Raw genomic sequence first — 20,580 nt, 5'->3', positions numbered from 1 at the left:
AGTTTGAGAAGGATGGGTGTTATTTCTTCTCTAATGTTTGATAGAATTTACCTGTGAAGCCATCTGGTCCTGGACTTTTGTTTGTTGGAAGATTTTTAATCACAGATTCAATTCCATTACTTGTGATTGGTCTGTTCATATTTTCTATTTCTTCCTGGTTTAGTCTCGGAAGGTTATACCTTTCTAAGAATTTGTCCATTTCTTCCAGGTTGTCCATTTTATTGGCATAGAGTTGCTTGTAGTAATCTCTTAGGATGCTTTGTATTTCTGCAGTGTCTGTTGTAACTTCTCCTTTTTCATTTCTAATTTTATTGATTTGAGTCCTCTCCCTCTTTTTCTTGATGAGTCTGGCTAATGGTTTATCAATTTTGTTTATCTTCTCAAAGAACCAGCTTTTACTTTTATTGATCTTTGCTATTGTTTTCTTTGTTTCTATTTCATTTATTTCTGCTCTGATCTTTATGATTTCTTTCCTTGTGCTAACTTTGGGTTTCATTTGTTCTTCCTTCTCTAGTTCCTTTAGGTGTAGGGTTAGATTGTTCATTTGAGATTTTTCTTGTTTCTTGAGGTAGGCTTGTATAGCTATAAACTTCCCTCTTAGAATTGCTTTAGCTGCTTCCTATAGGCTTTGGATCGTCGTGTTTTCATCATCATTTGTCTCTAGGTATTTTTTAATTTCCTCTTGGATTTCTTCAGTGATATCTTGGTTATTTAGTAAGGTACTGTTTACACTCTATGTTTTTGTGTTTTTTATGTTTTTTTCCCTGTAATTGATTTCTAATCTCACAGCGTTGTGGTCAGAAAAGATGCTTGATAAGATTTCAATTTTCTTAAATTTACTGAGGCTTGACTTGTGACCCAAGATATGATCTATCCTGGAGAATGTTCCATGCGCACTTGAGAAGAAAGTGTAATCTGCTGTTTTTGGATGGAATGTCCTATAAATATCAATTAAATCTACTTGGTCTATTGTGTCATTTTGGCTTGTGTTTCCTTATTAATTTTCTGTTTGGATGATCTGTTCATTGGTGTAAGTGAGGTGTTAAAGTCCCCCACTATTATTGTGTTACTGTTGATTTCCTATTTTATAGCTGTTAGCAGTTGCTGTATGTATTGGGGTGCTCCTATGTTGGGTGCATATATATTTATAATTGTTATATCTTCTTCTTGGATTGATCCCTTAATCATTATGTAGTGTCCTTCCTTGTCTCTTGCAACATTCTTTATTCTAAAGTCTATTTTATCTGATGTGAGTATTGGTACTCCAGCTTTCTTTTGATTTCCATTTGCATGGAATATCTTTTTCCATCCCTTCACTTTCAGTCTGAATGTGTCCCTAGGTCTGAAGTGGGTCTCTTGTAGACAGCATATATATGGGTCTTGTTGTTGTATCCATTCAGCAAGCCTGTGTCTTTTGGTTGGAGCATTTAATCCATTCACGTTTAAGGTAATCATCGATATGTATGTTCCTATTACCATTTTCTTAATTGTTTTGCGTTTGTTTTTGTAGGTCCTTTTTTTTTCTTGTGTTTCCCTCTTAGAGAAGTTCCTTTTACATCTGTTGTAGAGCTGGTTTGGTGGTGCTGAATTCTCTTAGCTTTTGCTTGTCTGTAAAGCTTTTGATTTCTACATCGAATCTGAATGAGATCCTTGCCAGGTAGAGTAATCTTGGTTTTCGGTTCTTCCCTTTCATCACTTTAAGTATATCATGCCACTTCCTTCTGGTTTGTAGAGTTTCTGCTGAGAAATCAGCTGTTAACCTTACGGGAGTTCCCTTGTATGTTATTTGTCATTTTCCCCTTGCTGCTTTCAATAATTTTTCTTTGTCTTTAATTTTTGCCAATTTGATTACTGTGTGTCTCGGTGTGTTTTTCCTTGGATTTATCCTGTATGGGACTCTCTGCACTTCCTGGACTTGGGTGGCAATTTCCTTTCCTATGTTAGGGAAGTTTTCGACTATAATGTCTTCAAATATTTTCTCGGGTCCTTTCTCTCTCTCTTCTCCTTCTGGAACCCCTAGAACGTGAACGTTGTTGCATTTAATGTTGTCCCAGAGGTCTCTTAGGCTGTCTTCATTTCTTTTCATTCTCTTTTTCTTTATTCTGTTCTGCAGCAGTGAATTCCACCATTCTGTCTTCAGATCACTTATCCATTCTTCTGCCTCAGTTATTCTGCTATTGATTCCTTCTAGTGTATTTTTCATTTCAGTTATTGTGTTGTTCACCTCTGTTTGTTCTTTCATTCTTCTAGGTCTTTGTTAAACATTTCTTGCATCTTCTCAATCTTTGCCTCCATTGTTTTTCTGAGGTCCTAGATCATCTAAACTATCATTATTCTGAATTCTTTTTCTGGAAGGTTTCCTATCTCCACTTCATTTAGTTGTTTTTCTGGGGTTTTATCTTGTTCCTTCATCTGGTACATAGCCCTCTCCCTTTTCATGTTGTCTATCTTTCTGTGAATGTGGTTTTTGTTCCACAGGCTGCAGGACTGTAGTTCTTCTTGCTTCTTCTGTCTGCCCTCTGGTGGATAAGGCTATCCAAAAGGCTTGTGCAAGTTTCCTCAATATACAATTTTTTAAAACAAAGTTTGATTCTCTAATGAAATAAAGTTAAAAAATGAGCCTAGAATTATCATACTAAGTGAAGTAAGTCAGTGAAAGACAAATGTATGGGGGCTTCCTTGTTGGTGCAGTGGTTAAGAATCCGCCTGCCAATGCAGGGGACATGGGTTCAAGCCTTGGCCCAAGAAGATCCCACATGCCATGGAGCAACTAAGCCTGTGCGCCATAACTACAGAGCCTGTGCTCTAGGGCCCGTGAGCCACAACTACTGAAGCCCACATGCCTAGAGCCCATGCTCCGCAACAAGAGACGCCACCACAATGAGAAGGCTGAGTACCACAAAGAAGAGTAGCCCCCGCTTGCCACAACTAGAGAAAGCCCACACACAGCAACGAAGATCCAATGCAGTCAAAAATAAATAAATAAATAAATTTATTTTAAAAAAAGACAAATATATATCACTTATATGTGGAATCTAAAAAAATGATACAAATGAACTTATTTACAAAACAGAAACAGACTCACAGACATAGAAAACAAACTTATAGTTATCAAAGGGGGAGGGGTGATAAATTAGGAGTTTGGGATTAATAGATACACACTGCTATACATAAAATATTTAAACAACAAGGACCTACTGTATAGCACAGGAAACTATACTCAATATCTTATAATAAGCTATGATGGAAAGAATCTGCAAAAGAATATATATATATATATATATATATGTATATAACTGAATCACTTTGCTGTACACCTGAAAGCTAACACAACATTGTAAATCAACTATACTGTATTTCAATTAAAAAAAATCATGGCACTTCAACTACCTTATATTATTCTGATGCCTTTTAATAACATAAAGAGCATATCAGAACCACTTCCTTTGAAATCATTAATGATTTGATTACAAAAGATGGCCCTTCTCAGGAGCTAAAACAGTCCATGTAGAAACTTTTCTAACCCCAATGGACTATTTGGGGATATTATATTTGTGTTCAGGATTAATTAATAATTATTCATAGGATTATTGATCATAATCCTGTATGTTTTCAACTTGAATCTCTAGTTCCACCTTTGTGGAAGAGGCCCTCTGCATACAGGAATACCTTAGTTGCATAATTTCTCTTTGTTTGAATTATTGGCCTTAGACTCTTGATTTTGGTAAACTACAACTTAAATGCTATAGATTGTCTAAGACATAGGTTGTCTGTGCTCTTAAACTGTCCATACAAGTGTTCAATTAACATCAGAGCATTTCCTGTTTTCCCCATCAACTCTGTCCTATAAAATACTATTCAGTAGATGGTAATAATACCTGATAAATTTTCCCACACCTCCTTTTTGGAGTCAAGGAAAGGACATTTTAATTGCAATGAACCAATTATATTCTCTTTTCAACTGTAAAGAAAAGTCCCATTCACACTGTAAGTGTATCAGACACTGGATAAATAAGACATAGCGTTCAATTCAACTGTCTCACATTTTAAAACATGTAGTACCTCAATCATATATTTTGAAGTTGTTCTACTACAAAAGGAATACATTTTAAAACAATGATGCTAGGATTTCATTACAGCACCATCTTCAAGGTGCTACAGCTGAATGCTCCCGTTCCTATAACAAGGCTAAGGTAAAGAGCTAAATTGCTTATAGTGGGGGACTTCCTTCTAAAACATCCTTTTGAAATGGACTTTTGAAATGGACTCTGTGTAAGACGAACTCTTACACTGAATTTCAAGTTATAATGAAGTTACAGTACTTTAATGAACCAATTATTACTAAGATTTTTTTTAATGTGTCATGAATTGTTTTTCTTATTAAGGTACAATTGGAGCTGAATGTACCTATTTAAAAAAGCATAATCAAGTACTAGAAAAAAGTAAACAATATTCGGATCCCAATTTATTTAAACATAGCCTTAATTCAATAGTGTTATCCGTGCCTACTCGATTTCTTGGTACTAACTTCAGTCCCAGTATACACAGTTCATGGAGCTGACATTTTTGAAAGAAGGATTATGTATGTGTGCTATGGTCTGAATGCTTGTGGCCCCATAAACTCATGATCAAATCTTAATGCCCAGTGTGATGGTTTCAGGAGGTGAGGCCTTTGTAAGGTGCTTAGGTCATGAGGATGGAGCTCTCATGAATGGGATTAGTACTCTTATACAGACCCCACAGAGCTCCAGAGTCCCTTCCACCACGCCAGGACACAGCTAAAAGTCGGCAACCCAGAAGCAGGCCCTCAACCGACCAGGCTGGCACCCTGACCTCTGACTTCCAGCTTCCAGAACGCTGAGAAAGAAATTTCTGTTGTTTATAAGCTACCCAGTCTGTGGTATTTTGTCATACCAGCCCAAACAGACTGAGACAATGTAGAAGAGGGACAAAATACAATTTTGCCAACATTTTTCTTGTCCTTTTAATTTTGTCATTTGTTTTTTTGTGAAAGACTTCCAGGTGCGATTCTGATACTTAAAAGCATGACTCTTAAAAAGTAGCACAATTCAGAAGGACAGAATCCTAAGTATTTCTCTTTTATCTTCCCTACAGTTTCCCTTTTCTATAATATGTTTATGCAAAGATGGAGGAATCTACTCCTACCTGGGACAACTACATGGAACATAGGGAAAAATGTGGATTTTGAAAATAGAGCTTTGTGACCTAACCTACTTGAGATATCAGATACTTCAATTCATTCTAAATTAGTGATAACAATGCCAGATGCCCATATTATAGGGCTGCTGGTCAGACAATGACTTTCTGGATTATGTGAGGTGATACATGTAAAGCGCCCGCAGCTTTATCTCGGGCACACAGCCAGCACCAAGTATGATATGTGTCTTCTCTTTTCCCTTTCCCAATCCCAAAAATCTGAGTGTGTAAATCCTTTGGACACCAAGAGAATAGCAAAAAATTACATTTTTAAATTTAGATTTTATAGACCACAACTCAATATCTGAATGTATAGCTGAGGAGACATTAGTAGTACTGCTTCAAGACAAAAGCTAGTAAAATAAGAGTTCTAATAAAATGTGAAATAATTTAAAATAGATTATAGACTAAAAAAGTTGGATGGAACGTTCACTCTGAAGTGAAAGTTATAGGTCAAATATGCATAATAATTTTGATCATCAGTACTGAAGTAACCCAATGAACAGTAATAATTAGGTTTCTAAGCATTTAAAATAAGATTTTTAATTTGGTGATACAGCTATAGAAGTGCATAGGCCCTTTTTTTGGAATATTTGAAAATAAATGTAGATAATGGGCCCAGATAGCTTAATAGAGTAATATATCTGTTACTGATAAAAATAAACTTAAAGCAATAAAAATTTGCATGCTTCCTCATTGAAGTGCTTTCTTTCCCTTAAATTACAGCACATATTACTAAGAAAATTAACGATAAAAAGGGAAATAATGTTTAGATGAGCTTGAGATCTGACATCTGTAAATCCTCCAGTAGCAGGCCATTACTGAGTGTAATTAATGTTCTCCCCGGGACACAGCGGCCAGGTGACTCCCCACAGAGATGCTAATGTGGTCCACAGGGGATGGACTTACATTTTCTTATATTCCCTGAGGCTTCTTCCGAATCATTCACCTTTTCCTATCTACTTATTATGTTGTCATACCAATTAGTGATATGCAAATATTCCTGCAGTACCTGCCACTTTTTAAGTTCAGAAAAAGAAACGGGTATTTAGTTGCATCGATTCTTTTTCTTCTGAAAGAGACCATGGCTTTAGGAAAATGCATTCAAGCATTTTATTGCTACATTGAAGACACCAGGCAATAAGTAACTGGAATCTATATGATATTAGGAAGGGATACTACAGAAAAAGAAGGAAGAAAGGAAGGACATTACAAATAACTGAACCTTAAGAGACAAGGTTAAGATCTATGGACAGAAAGTGACAGAAACAAGAGAAACAGAAAGGGTACAGAAAGTTCCAGTCCAAAAAAACATCAGTATGTTCAATAAAAATTTGTAGAATAATTTGTAGTGAAAGCAGACTCAACTTTTATAAAAATATGGCACAATGCTTTTAAAAGAAAAGAAGTCACATAATAGAACAAATTGGCAAATTCACTTTTTTTAAATTTCTGAAAGCCCATTCCTATCTATGCCCTACCTCCAAAAGTCTCTCTTTTTAGGGACTTCCCTGGTGGCGCAGTGGTTAAGAATCTGCCTGCCAATGCAGGGTTCGAGCCCGGGTCCAGGAACATCCCACACGCTGCAAAGCAACTAAGCCCGTGAGCCACAACTACTGACCCTGCGCTCCAGAGCCCACGAGACACAACTACTGAACCTGCGTGCCACAACTACTAAAGCCCGTGCGCCTAGAGCCCGTGCTCCACAACAAGAGAAGCTACCACAATGAGAAGCCTGCGTACCGCAACGAAGAGTAGACCCTGCTCACCGCAACCAGAGAAAGCCCGCGCGCAGCAACGAATACCCAACACATACAAAAATAAATAAAATAGATTAATTAAAAAAAAAATACAGGGCTTCCCTGGTGGCGCAGTGGTTGGGAGTCCGCCTGCCGATGCAGGGGACGCGGGTTCGTGACCCGGTCCGGGAAGATCCCACATGCCGCTGAGCGGCTGGGCCCGTGAGCCATGGCCGCTGAGCCTGCGCGTCCGGAGCCTGTGTTCCGCAACGCGAGAGGCCACAACAGTGAGAGGCCCGCGTACCGCAAAAAAAAAAAAAAAAAAAAAAAAAAAAAATACACACACAAAAAAGTTTCTCTTTTTAAAAAAGTCAATTTCTTGGTGATATTAAAGAGGGTCTATTTACTACTACTGTAGTATAAAGGCAATTAATCACTTGTTCCATCTATTCTTAGTATTCTCTTCTGCAAAATGGGAATAATAACATCTACCTCATTGGGCTACTGTAAATTTTTAATGTGAGAAGGTATAAAAAGCTCTTGGCATAGTGCTGGCACCTAGCTGTGTGCTCAATAGCTAGTATTATTTTTATTATAACTAGTGATTAGCAAAATTATTAATGTATGTCCAGCATGCATGTACTTTAAGGAGGCAGAGATACCATTTGAGAAAAAAATATTCTCTGTCCTCAACAGAAAATAGCAAATGAATAAGTATTCTAGATTAGTGATTTTCCACAGTTCAGTATCACAGATCAATGAGTAAAAAAATATATCTTATTTTTTACCAATTGATTCAAATGTCCCATCAAGTTTAAGAATCACAGTTCTAGATGAATACTTACAAAAAGTATACTCAAAGATAAATGAGTATTATATGAATTATATACAGAAATATAATCCTTATACTTCAGCAGACTTTTGTATTTATCCATGTGTTTTTTGCTTTTACTCTCGAGTTTTGGGGCACTTATAATGACCATCTCCTCGTTTCACTTAAAGACTATTCATCTCTCAGCTCTAAAAACATTTCCACTTCTTTCATTAAAGCCTTCTTTGATTGCTCCGTTACATAGTAAAGTCTCCTTCTTCTGGACTCCTAGAGCAGGAGTCAACAAGTATTTTTCTCTAAACTGAAAGATAGTAAATATTTTAGGATTTGCAGACTTAGTCACAACTACTCAACTCTGTCTGCAGCAGGCAATCAGCTACAGAAAATACAGAAACCAATGGGTGTGGCTATATTCCAGAAACACTTTACTTATGAAAACAGGTAGCAGGCTAGATGTGGCCCAAGGGTTATTTATACTTTGTCAACCTCTGCCGTAGACAATCACTGCTTTATCATTTTATTTTGACACTCAGTCCTACTCTGGATTGTACCTTTAACTGTACACACATAGAGAATGTCTCTGAAATTAGTGTCTCCTCAGGGGGGTCAGGAAAGATGTCTTATACATGATCTTTTCAGGTCTCTGTGCATATTACTTCATGGAGCAATACTTAATTATTTACTGATTTAAACTGATTTTAAGATTTGGGAGCAAGATCTAGTTGCCATTAGCATCCTACCTACATTGAAACATCTACTGAGACATTGACTCTTAGGGTTCTCTAATGGGCAGCCTCATCTTGCTGAGTCTTTATTCTACCTGTAAATGAATATAATATATCTTACTTGGTAATAATGAGGAATAGAAATTCTATTTTTAAGAGATCAGACACATAAGAAGCACTTACATGGTACCAATAATTACGTTGCCATAAGTTTGCATCTTAATATGAATAAATGTCTCTAAGTCGTGATAATAGAATGACTATTGTTTTTCTCTTTGTCATAGCTTTTAAATGTGCTTATGTGCACTGCTACTTCTAAGTGGAAAATAAGAAATTTCCATCTTAAAATTCCCTTGGGATACAGTCCCAACTGATGTTACTAACATTGTGTTTAAGTGAAAAATTTAGCACTGAAATATTTTTGCAGCATCAATATCAGTGTTGAGTTGTCTTCCTATATGTACCAAAAACCAGAGCTTTGTCTATATGGGAAAGACCCACATAACTGTAAAGTCAATGAGTTGTTGTTGTTTTATGAATCTCCTACTTGGCTCAGGCTGTGAACAGTAATATTATAATTCATAAATACCTGTGCACAGAAAAGAATTCCTCAAAAATAAAGAGGCCCTGCCTCAAGATGCACCAAAAATACTGGTAGAGATAAAAGCAAAATGATTATGATTACCATTTCTAAGTTACCTGCATTATTTATTTACTCTCCAGCAACAATCCTGTGATATAGGTTTTATTGTTTCCATTTTTTAAAATGAGGAAACTGGGGCTCTGAAGGTTCACGTATCTTGATTTGAGTTAAACAGCTGAGATGTGGCTAAGTCAAAGTTCCATCAAGGTCTATCTAACTAACCACAAAGCCTCTGATCTACCATGTGACACTGTGATGGAGAAAAGAGAAAAGAGAGAACCACAGACTGAGACAAACTACAGAGTGAAGACGACATCGGAGGTCTACAAAAAGCTGACTGAAGGACATAAATTGCTTAGCCTTGTTTTGAGAATATGTTCCTTTATTTGTGGGACTCAAGACTAAAAGGAGCTTACCTGTTTGCCATCTCTAACATCTAAAACGGTGTCTGGGAGCGCAGTGGATGAATAAATAGTTGTTATTAAAGGATTACATTGTCTGGCTTGAAATACGTCATAGGCTTTATTCAAAAGCCCACTTCACTGCAGATCTGACATCTATACATCCATGGGAATTCTCTAGACACTACTCTGTTCATGTACCCACTGGTGCCCACAGCCTGGGGTGTCCACAAGAGACTTGCCACCCCATGCCCAGTCCACCCCTATCATCTTGCTACCTGTGCTAAAGGGATAACATCCGGGACTTACTGTTTCTTCAGTCCCTAATGGTTCCCCAGCCTCCCTGAGTCCACAGGCGATAAGAGGTCATCATTTTTTCTAAGCGTGATAAGAAGTCATTATTTTTTCTAAGCATCTTAGTTTGGTTCCAGATACTTCCTTTAAACAGTAAGGAAGTCTTATCATTCTGCTGACTCTGTTTTAACAGATCAAGATTCGTTATCCTTGACTGGTCTTTTTTTTTTTAACATTTCTCAAACTTCCTTCCTCTAGAATCTCTTAAAATCTACTGCAGAACTACATATTTTAAAATACTAATATTGAGAAGGTCTATTGTGGTTAATATATTCAAATCCAGATCCCTCCACTGACAAGACGTACACACCTTGGGCGAGATACTTAACCTCTTGCCCTAATTCCCTCACCTGTAAAATGAGGGTCAAAACAATGCTTCCTCATAAGGTTTGGAGGATTAAATGAGTTAAAATGTGTAAAATGAATATGTAAAATGATGCCTGACACATAGAAGTGTTTGATAAAGGCAAGCTATTTTTACTCAAAGTGATCTCTATAGCTTTACCTAATAGCCACATCTTTGGTCTCTAAACTCACTTCTTACACACACACTCACACACACAGATACACACAGCATCTTAGGTGCTTTACCTCTTACGGCATTAATCTACAAAGGTAAATAATTTAACTGAGGGGCTAATATCTAATTGTAACCAAAATTTAAAGTGAATTTTCCCTCTTTCCTTCCTTTCGGTGGTTTATTCATTCATTCACTACACTGAGGGCCACGGAAAGAAAATGTTCAGCCCTGAGGTAACAGTGGGTTCTTCCAAAAGTGGATCCCTCTATATGCCTTTATTTCCCACCTTCTGACTTCATCTGAAAAGAGATAATATTGATGACCAATGGGCTCATGAACAAGGGTTCAAACATTTATATTTATAAGCAACCATTTTCATCCTTGAACTCTTTTGTACATATATGGACTTTCCTAAACTTGAATGCTTCCAGAAACACAATGGCCTTAAAAAATAGCTTCACCAGGTCCCGTAAAGAACAGGTAGAAAAACGGAATATGTTAAATTCAGAGCGAAAACGTAAGAACGTGAGCTGTCACCACATAGGTACAGGCTCTCAATCAACCCAGAGCAAGATTTATTTTGTGTGGCCCTGGAAAGCTGTGTGAGGGTCCTAGGTAGAAGCAAGAAGAATGCAGTCACAACTGGAACTGTATCTAAAAGAACAGGCTGCCTCAGTGAACATACTTAAAATAAAAATAGATGGTGGTATATTGAAAATGCTGAAGAAACAATAAAGAAAAGCAGAAACCAATGTCCTCTAAGTCCCATGTAACTCCGTAATCCACCAAAGTGCTAAAGGATATGTAAATATGGATATGTTATTATTCCCAATACCCAGAAATTCGTAGTATATAGGGAAACCAAAGATATACAAATCTATATGCAACTATAATACAATGTTTAAAACACACAAGACAGATTACAATGCAATGTTACCGAAATTTTAGAAAAGCTTCTTCTACCTATCCAGAGGCTTCGGAGGAAATCTGAATGTGGTGTTTAAGCTCAGCTTTGAAGGTTGAAGCTAGACATGAAAATAGCAGGAGGTTAGAGCATTTTAAGGTGAAAGAACAGCAAGACCAAAGGTGTGGTGTCAGGAAATAGAATGAAGATAAATGAGGCACAGGGGACAGGTCAATTTGACTCGAGGATGGTGGCAGTGGGAGATGAGCCTGGAAAACCTTTTTGGAATTACAGAGGTTGAAACCTTGGTCCTTAGACCTAGGTAATGGGAGTCACAAAGTGCTATTAACAAATAGGAAAAGGAGGTGTATTTCAGTAAGACTATCTCGTGGTACGTACAGAATTAACTGGTACAGTGAGAGACTAGAAATGAGGAGACCCGCTAAGAGACTAGGACATGACTCTAGGTAGTATGTCAAATGTGCCTGAACTCTGTGGCAGCATCAGAAAAGAGGAAACTGGTGAAAGAAGCATTTTGGATATCAGGTCTTAGCACCTGACTGTAAGACGTAAGGCTGGGGGTGTTGAGGGTCTCAAAAGCTTCTAGAAGAGAATGTTAATACCAATGAAAGCAACAGGGGCTTTCATTGGAAAGGAAAGACAGTGTTCAGAAGAGTCCACAGGGTGTTAGCCGTGTCAGAAGCACAGAAGAGGTAAGCCGTCCAGCAGGTACTTGGAAAGGGCTGCCTGGAGCTATGGGAAAGTCAGGGCTGAAGATAATGACTTGGGCGTTACTCCTACTGAGGTCAAAACACAGGCCAAGAGAGGATGAGCTTTGCCAATGGATCAAATACAGATAAGAGAAGAACTCAAACGGAAATTGAGGAACACATACTTGAGTGAGCAGGAGATGAAAGGAAAGCCGAAGAAGCAGCCACCAATGAGCAGTCAGAGAAGTAAGAGGGGCACAAAGAGCACACAGAAGAGAAGAGTTTAAGAAGCAGCAGGTGCCAACGTTACCAGAGGCTGTTGACAGTGTGAAGCGAATGAAGATTTGGACCCTCAGAGGCCAATTATAACCTGATTCTGAAATATTAATACTTAATATACTTTAGGGGGAAGGACTCACTCCTTTAAATCAAAGTAGTTTCACAGGAGATTACTCTTTTTATCCTTTGAAGAAAAAACAAAAGAATTTCTTATTGGAAGGTACACGCATTTCAAGGATAATCTCCTTAAACATTCTCAATTTGATCTTATTGGCCAATAGTTTTCAATCCCATCTAGTACTACTCTTCCAAAAGGTATTTCAGGGGACATTTTCAGTAATTATGACTGAGGGGACTCTAGCAGCATATGGAGGACAGGGGCCATACACACTAAATGTCCTGCAATAGAAGAGGCATTGCTAATCCATGTAGAGGAGCCCTGCCCAAAATGCCAACAGTGTCACCTGTTTAGAAACACTGTCACATAATGCTGTTTATCACTGAATGCACCTTTTGTATATTTGAGAAAAACTGATAGAACTTCAGATTCTGAAATTTTGGAGAATCAGTTTCAAAAACAGGCAAATATCATTAATACAGTTCATCCCTTAGAAACTTTTCAAGCAAATACATGCCTTTTAGTTTTACTGTTTATTCATATCTAATCTAGTTCCAAAAGAAATAGGTCTTCAAGTAAATTATTTAGTAGGGCAGCTTCTTATAATCTATAACTCTTCTACGTATTAGCTCTAATCAGAATCTGTTTAGGGGTGTACATGATTAATAAGAATACATTTCATTGTGTTATTAGGTGAGGAAACAGCCAATGTTTAATTTAACTGCTTTTTAAAAATACCAACAGTTTGTACAGATCTTTATTTATTTAAACGAATATTTCTCTGTGTTACCACCCATACTAGATATTTTCCATTGAAAGTTTCTGTTTTAATGCCAAATAAACAGTAATCACCAGTTCAGATATCTGAACCACACAGTATGTCATTTTTTTGTGGGGCTATCCTAAGTGTACAAAATTTTTAACAACAATATCTTTACACCAGCATTTTGTAGTTGTCACCCAAATGTCCTGTAAAATTTTCAAGAACTTATTTGGGATTTCAATAAAGATTAATAAAAACTACTGGATCTTCCAAGTAGGCAGATTAGGACCCTGGATTCACCATTTAAGGGACCAACTGAGAAAACGAAGCTTGCTCCGTCAGTTAAAAAAAAAATTCTATTACACACTGAAACTTAGTGAGCAGTCGTTTCCCAACACATTTCCTGCACACTTTGATCCAAATAGTTGAGAAAGCCTCGAACAAACAAGGATGACCTCTCAGACAATGAGAGTCCATTCAGTGGCTTATTATGCAATCCAGCACTATCATGCCATCTATTGAGAAACTTGGCTCTCCAAAAGGTTCCCAAAAATCTGTTAAGAAAAACAAGCCAGTGAACCTTATAACAACCTAGTAGCCTTAATGCCAAACATTTAATACCTGACACTAGCTACCATGAATTATTTCTATGCATGTGCTTACACAGAATAAATAATGCGGGACCAGGCAAACAACTCTTCAAAAGATCCTCAACTATCCTGTCCCCCAGGCAAAGTCCGTGAGGGATTCCCCTGCCAGATTTAGAGTTGTAGGCAGGAAAGGAGGCTCACTCTTCCCTTGTTTGTTTCTCCTCCTGTCCCTCCGCGCTTCATTTTTTCTATAAGCAGCTGTTCAGGACTATCACCTGCCAGGCACTGCACTGAGAAGAGAGGACACGACAGACAAAGTCCCTGCCCTCATTCAGCTTCGTGCAGCATAAGCCGTACCACTCAGTGGTTAAAATCAGACAGCCTGCCTGGGTGCTTGCCCCAACTCAGCCACTTGCTAGCTGTGCAAACTGAGCAACTTTCTTAACTCTCTGTACCTCAATTGCTCTTCTATAAATGTGGATATTGACAGACCTACCTCAGGATTGTTAAGGAGATAAAAGGAGTTAATAGACAGTGGTAGCACAGTGCCCAGAACATGGTAGCATTACAGAAATGTTGTTATAGTTACTATACTCTTGGGCTTCTCAGAGTGAGTGGATTAGTCTGTCCAAAGTGCAGAAAAAACTTGCTGCTCAGTCTCTCAAAAAAATGGAAATCAATTCATTAGCAAAGACCTTCTTCGGGGAAGGGATGTCCTGCCCTCATAACAAGAGAAAATCCTCCATTACCTGTTTATACTGGGTCACTCTCAATGGGCAAATGGATGGGGCTGAACACACAGGTTTCTGAGGCAAGGTACCCTTCTCAAATTTGCCTTTTAGCACATCTTAATTTCTTGAAATTGCCACATCCCTTTCAAATTATTTGACATATATGCTTCTTCCACTGAGAGGAAACTGACTGATAACAAAGAGGACAGGAGGAAGATTATCCTAGATGACTAGACGTTGAGTTTTTGGAGAGCAGAATTCCAACCTCCTTCATCTTGGGAACCACAGTACAGTGTCTGGGGTGATTTTAGGGGTTCAGAAATAGCTAGTTTATTTATTAAGTGTTTGCCGTATACTTTATTCCTCACCATAGCACTTCAGGGTGGATACCACGAATCCCATTTTATGAATAAGAAAAACTGACGATGAGATTGTTAAATAATTACCCAATTTTACAAAAGTGCGGAACTGAGCTTGAAATCTAGGTCTAACTCTAAAGTTAATTACCTTTTCCCATGTGAATGTCTCAAAAACATGTTTGATAAATGAATACAGAATGAAAAGCAATTGCAGGAGACTTCTTTTACTTTAGATACATGAACCAGGAATATAACTCTGGATAAAGTATATTTCTTTAAGCCTCTTTGCCCTCTTCCCCTTCAGGAGGGCTCAAGGCCAAAGATATCAGCCAGATATTATAGAAGAGTAAATGCATGTCTAGAAATAAACTGAGCATTTAAAGGAAGGTGAACTAACTAGGACACTGGGGAGAAGGTGTTAAAATTTCAGATCGCTTACCATTATTAAAATAGTCCGAGCGGGGGTGGGGGGAGCAGTACTTAATTGCAAACTGTTGCTATGAATTTTGCAAAAACTAATTTCTGACTTTATGAATTGTTATGCAACACACTGAGTTGCTTACCGTAATCCTTCCCTTTTACTGAGATCATTCAGGCCAGCTGACTTAGACTGCTTCAAATGCACTGTGGTCAGAGGCAGAAAGTGGAGCTAGGATTGCCTCACCAGGGCCAAATAAGGGTCACCTTGTCCAATCCTCATCATTCTCTGCAGCCACCACCCAGCTCTAATTTTTCAGCCACTCTCCCCCAAATGCACACGTAGTTCTTGAGGTTTCAATGACACAGCACATTCAAGCCGACGTGTCTGTTGAAAGTTTGCAGCCCTCCCGAGTTCCCAGTTTGGATTTACTCATAAAGCATGAGGTGCCAGTAAACGGCACCTAGTGCCCACTGTTTCCAGGCTTTTTCACATCACCCTCACCACTGCCCGTGCTTTTATTCCTCTGCTGCGTCCCTTAACAGACCCAAGAAAGGAGGACACGAAACATTAGCTTTCGTACTACTACCCCACTCAGTACTATTGACGTAGACCACAAAATTCCCCCCCCAGCCCTGCCAAGGCAGTCTGCAATCCCGTTTCGCGGAAGTAAGGGAGAAAATGGGGGTGGAGGGAGCAGCTGCGAAGCAGCATCCGCCTGAAGGAGGAACCTCGCCAGCCTCCCGCGCTACCTGGCCGGGCCTGGCACCCCCAGCGCGGCGCAGCAGCTCACGCAGGAAACCCAGCGTGAGCCCGGGAGGCGCAGGCCCTCCTCCGCCCTCGTCAAGTCACACTCCTTTTCTGCCCCCGACTGGCCTCGCCCCCGCCACGCTACCTGTGGACCGAAAAAGAACAAAACTCGAACCCCCTGGTATTGCGTCCTCTCCTTCCAGCCTCTCCGAGCCCCCACCATCTGCTAAGAGAGAAGATGCTCCGTACACACTCTCTCACCAACCCCCCATCCCCAGCTCCTGCGGCCGAGGCCACCCCGGGGTGCTGGCGGGCCAGGGGCGGGATGCTGCTGAGAAGCGCAAGCGGCACACGCCAGGCGGGAACCTGCCGGAGGGACTCGTGGGGTAAGGATGGGGGGAGCACCGCGCCGGCAGAGCCTCTGCGCAGAAGCTCGGAGCTTTGGCGTCGCCTGGCCGGAAGCACGCGGGCGCACGGAGCGCTCTCCGCCCCGGACCCCTCTGGCCCCCCTCTCCGACGCTCGCGCGCGCGCGCGCCCCGGGGCTGCACCCGGCTGAGGTCCGCGCTCGTGTGACGCGAACTCTCCTCCGGCAGCCGCCTGGGGGAATTTTGTCTATATAAGGGCTCGCCGGCTAATGGCTTTGGCGTGCGTGTCACATGTTGGCCATTATTTACACACACGCGTGCGGTTCCCCGGGCAGCTCGGGTGACTGATGAGCGCTCGCCTTCCTCTCCGCTGGCGCCCAGTCCTCTGCTCTTTTCCTCCCGGGGTGTAACTTACTTTACCTGGTCTCCGGCACAGGGTGGGCGCTGCAGCGATCCGTCCCCCGCCGGCCGCCGGCGGTTCGCCTCGCTGTCACCGGGTGAATGGAATTATTTATTTATTTATGTCCCCGGACGAGTCCTCGCCCGCCTCAGCCGGAGGAGGTGGAAGAGGAGGAGGTGGAGGCGGCGGGGAGGGCAGGCGAGGCGGCTGAGCTCCCTTGTGGATGCCCGGGAGCGCGCGCCGCGCCGCGGGGGGAGGCGGAGGGCGGGGGGACGGGGGAGGCGGAGGGCGGGGGGACGGGGGAGGGGGTGCGGGGAGGAGGAGGGTGGCCGCGAGCTCCCGCGGCTCCGCCTGAGTCCGGGGGCCGCGAGTGGGGGCCGGCCGCCGCCCAGTGACTCCAGGCGGACTGAGCATGCTCCAGGCCACTGTCAACGCTGTAGACGCTCTCTCTGTGGCTCGGGGCGCTCCACTTCGGATTTTAGTTTTGACCCTGAGAGAAAGACACAAGTCTGGTAGAACTGTTGCTCCAGATCAGTCGGAACACGCTTTACCCGAAGTACTTTGGCACCTAACCTAGCAGCCAGGTGTGTGGTAGCTCTGTTTAGATACCGCAGGGAGTGGTGCAACCTAGGGGTGAGGAAAGCCATGCAAAAGGCGAGGAACCTGGCCGAAGGCAGGGAGAAGAGAAGAGTCTCATTTGAGCTTGCAGGCAAAGTGCTGGGCCTTTTTTCACTGGAGGTCTTTGGAGGGGGGCGCCCGGGGCAGGGAGGCGGGAGGGGCGACTTCAGTGTTGGAGATTAGGCTTGCCAACCAAATCCCTCACACTAAGGGAAAAATAAAATTTACACCCCGGGGCGTGGAGGCGTAGCGCAAGAACTCGAAAATAGGAAAGAAGTGAAAGAAGGTCACTTATAAATGAATCAGTTTTAGTTTCTCAAATTATTTAATTCTTCAAAATAGGATTAAGTTATTTGACAATACATAATGCTAGGGATAATGGTAATACCAGTCTTGGTTTTGTTTCTTCTACCTTTACATTTCCCCGCTGTCTAGAACATGTTTTGGGGGAAGTTGGAAAGGAGGGCTGGAAATGAACATTTACATTGGTTCCTCTAATGTTTTTAAAGTTGAAGTACTACTTAGAGGAAAGGAAACAATCCAGGAGAAAAAAGAGGGGGCTTAGATTTGAGAATTCATATTCCAGCTTTTCTGTCCATTTAACTGACCCACCCCCCTTTCCTGCTCCAAAAAAGTGAAAAAGATAAAATGTTGCATTAACCTTAGATAAAAATATAACTTCTTAGAAGCTTTTCTTGTTTGTTCTAGAAATTAAATCATTTCTAAAAAGCCAAGGTAATTTAGTTGAAGTAAGTGGAATTTTGAAGTCCAAGGGACAAAGAATCAAAATGGCAATATGGTAGTAATAATCATTATAATTACTTATTTATCAAGTGCTTATCATTGTCAGGCACTGTTCTAAGTACTTATATGGATTTTCTCAATACAGTAGCCATATGAGATTTGTTGACTGGAAAAAATGCACAACATGAGAGCTGTGAGTTGTTTTATTTGGGGCAAAATGAAGTCTGTAGCCCAGGAAACAGCGTTTCAGAAAGCTCGGAGAAAGCGCTCTGAAGAGGCGGGCGGAAGGTCAGTATATATGTGATTGTGGTGAAGGCGGGGTGCATGCAGTCAAGCACACATTTTTGCAGAAGGTTTCTGCTAGTCGTGAGGAGCAGACGTCACCATAAAAGACTTTAGTGCTTTTCTAGATACGAGGAGATGCAAAAATCAGACTCATAAAATCTTCTCCTGAAAATATCTATCTGAAGGCCTGTTCTGCCAGTTTTTCCCAGAGCACAGAGTGCCTCATTCCTGATCTCCACCCTGAACTCCTTTCAGGGGGTGTTGAAGGTCAGCAGCTGCAGCAGCTCACGATTCAATCTTGTAGAGGTAGGTGGCAAGTGACCATTTGTAGCTGGTAGATTATTCACATTTTACAAATTTGGAAACAAATTAAGTATTTGGCTGAATTCACATTGCCTTACTTCTGCCACAGCTAGTCTGTAGGCTTGAATTTTAGTTTCTGCAGTTACAAAATAGTAATAATATCAACTTTTTATGGCTGTCAGAAGATTTAGGTGAAATGATATATGTGAAGTTGATGGTAGATAATATGAGATGAATAAATGGTGGCCATTATTAGTAACATCAGAAAGTTTGGAAGACGGTATTACAGAGAAAGGGGTAGTTTGGAAACTAAGGAACGAAGACAGAAACTCCAGGAAGAACTTTAGACTTCTTTTAAGGAAGAAATCTGTAAATTGACACTTGTATAAGATATAATAGACTTTTGATAATGATGGAATGTCTAGCAGTGACTATAAATGCTTCATTTTCATTACAAAAAGGAATGTTAAGTTTTAAAAAGAAACAACATTAAGATACACACTTCAAAGTCATGTTCTTGAGTGTTCGCTACTGACATTTTTCTCATTCATACATCATTTTTATTTTACTTCAAAGAAGAGAAAGAAGGAGAAAGACCATATATTTCCTGAATTTTGACCCTACTCTCCCTTTTCCTTCTCTTTGATTTTTCTTTTTTGTCCTATATTTCTTTTTCGTCCTGTATTTTTCACAGCCTCATATTCTTGGCCTTTTTAACCTATTTACAAACTCCTAAACATCACTACCCATAGTATTATATCAGAACTGTAGCAAGTTGTCTTTTTAAGTCTTGTTTTTCCAACAATTAAAACTCTGGATCTAATTTATCTACTGCCCCAGTATTAGTATTTGGGTGTTCATTTCTAAATTGCCTTGTTGCTATGGCTAGACATGCTATGTAAATATTTGCTTGGCTTAGAAAGGAATCTGAAAAGAGAATTAGGTGGGAATAAATCCAGTCAGTTTCTCCTATGACTTGCAGTCTTAATATTCTTCAGAAATTGAGGGAAAAAATACAATTTAGGGGAAAAGCAAATCATATGATCAGAACTTGAAATTTTTATGGTAAAATTTCTGCCTTGATTTCTACTCATAGATGAAATAACAATGGGAGAAACAAAAGATAACAATATACTAAATATTCCAGCAACTCTTGTTCCATAAATAAGTGAACTAGTGAATATATACATAACATACAAATTAATAAAGCCCAAACTCATATTACACACCCACAGCCTCATTTCCAGTTTCTCTGCCCTTTCATTCCTCAGCCATGCCATGTCTTTTCTCATTCCCCACCCTCTTCTCTGTATTAAACGTGTCCTTCAAGGCCCAGCATAAATGTCATCACCTCTGTAGCATTTCAAGGATTCCTTCAATAAGAATTAATTCCCATGTTCCTATAGTACATGGTGTATGTCTGTATTTGGGGGATTTTCTTCTGCTTCACAGTATGGCAATGTTGTAATTTTTTTGTCTCCCCTATCTTTTAGGCTGTTGGAGGGTAGCAATGACGTTTTACTCCTCCCTGTAATCTTCCAGCATCCAGCACAAATTCCTGTAGATAGAAAGTAATCAATAATGTTTGCCCAAGGGAGGAAAGAGATGACAGTGTGAGTTTTTTGCAACAGATATGTAGTAGAGGCTGCTGGCTCTAATAGTATCCATGATCTGCATGTCACTACATTTCCTGGCTTCTCTTACAGTTATATTGGGGCCATGTGACAAGTTCTAACTAATAGAGTATGAATGAAAGCAACTTACGTTATTTCTGGCTGAAGGGCGTTAAGAACCAGTAATTCTCCTTTATC

The 20,580-nt window shown here is 40.1% G+C and overlaps 1 protein-coding gene and 1 long non-coding RNA gene across 6 annotated transcripts in view; one reads left to right on the top strand and one right to left on the bottom strand.

Annotated features, from left to right (window-relative positions):
* The window catches only part of SLC16A7 (solute carrier family 16 member 7), a 160,318-nt gene extending 143,277 nt beyond the window's left edge, over positions 1–17,041 (bottom strand). For 3 of the 5 annotated variants that reach the window (XM_060025127.1, XM_060025133.1, XM_060025137.1), the window contains exon 1: positions 16,840–17,041. The gene's annotated coding sequence lies outside the window, so the exon portion shown is untranslated. Of the gene's footprint in view, positions 1–16,834 lie in introns of all 5 variants that reach the window. The other 2 variants (XM_060025128.1, XM_060025136.1) reach the window with 1 other exon arrangement.
* A 173-nt stretch (positions 17,042–17,214) lies between these two features.
* The window catches only part of LOC132433837 (uncharacterized), a 135,760-nt gene continuing 132,394 nt past the window's right edge, over positions 17,215–20,580 (top strand). Inside the window, exons 1-2 of the long non-coding RNA XR_009521216.1 lie at positions 17,215–17,403; positions 18,327–18,469. This is a non-coding gene — a long non-coding RNA (uncharacterized lncRNA). The remainder of the gene's footprint in view (positions 17,404–18,326; positions 18,470–20,580) is intronic.

This window comes from Delphinus delphis, chromosome 11 (assembly GCF_949987515.2).
Source record: "Delphinus delphis chromosome 11, mDelDel1.2, whole genome shotgun sequence".
Taxonomy (NCBI): domain Eukaryota; kingdom Metazoa; phylum Chordata; class Mammalia; order Artiodactyla; family Delphinidae; genus Delphinus; species Delphinus delphis.
Note: the sequence above shows the minus strand (reverse complement) of the source record. Positions and strands in the feature narration are given on the sequence as shown.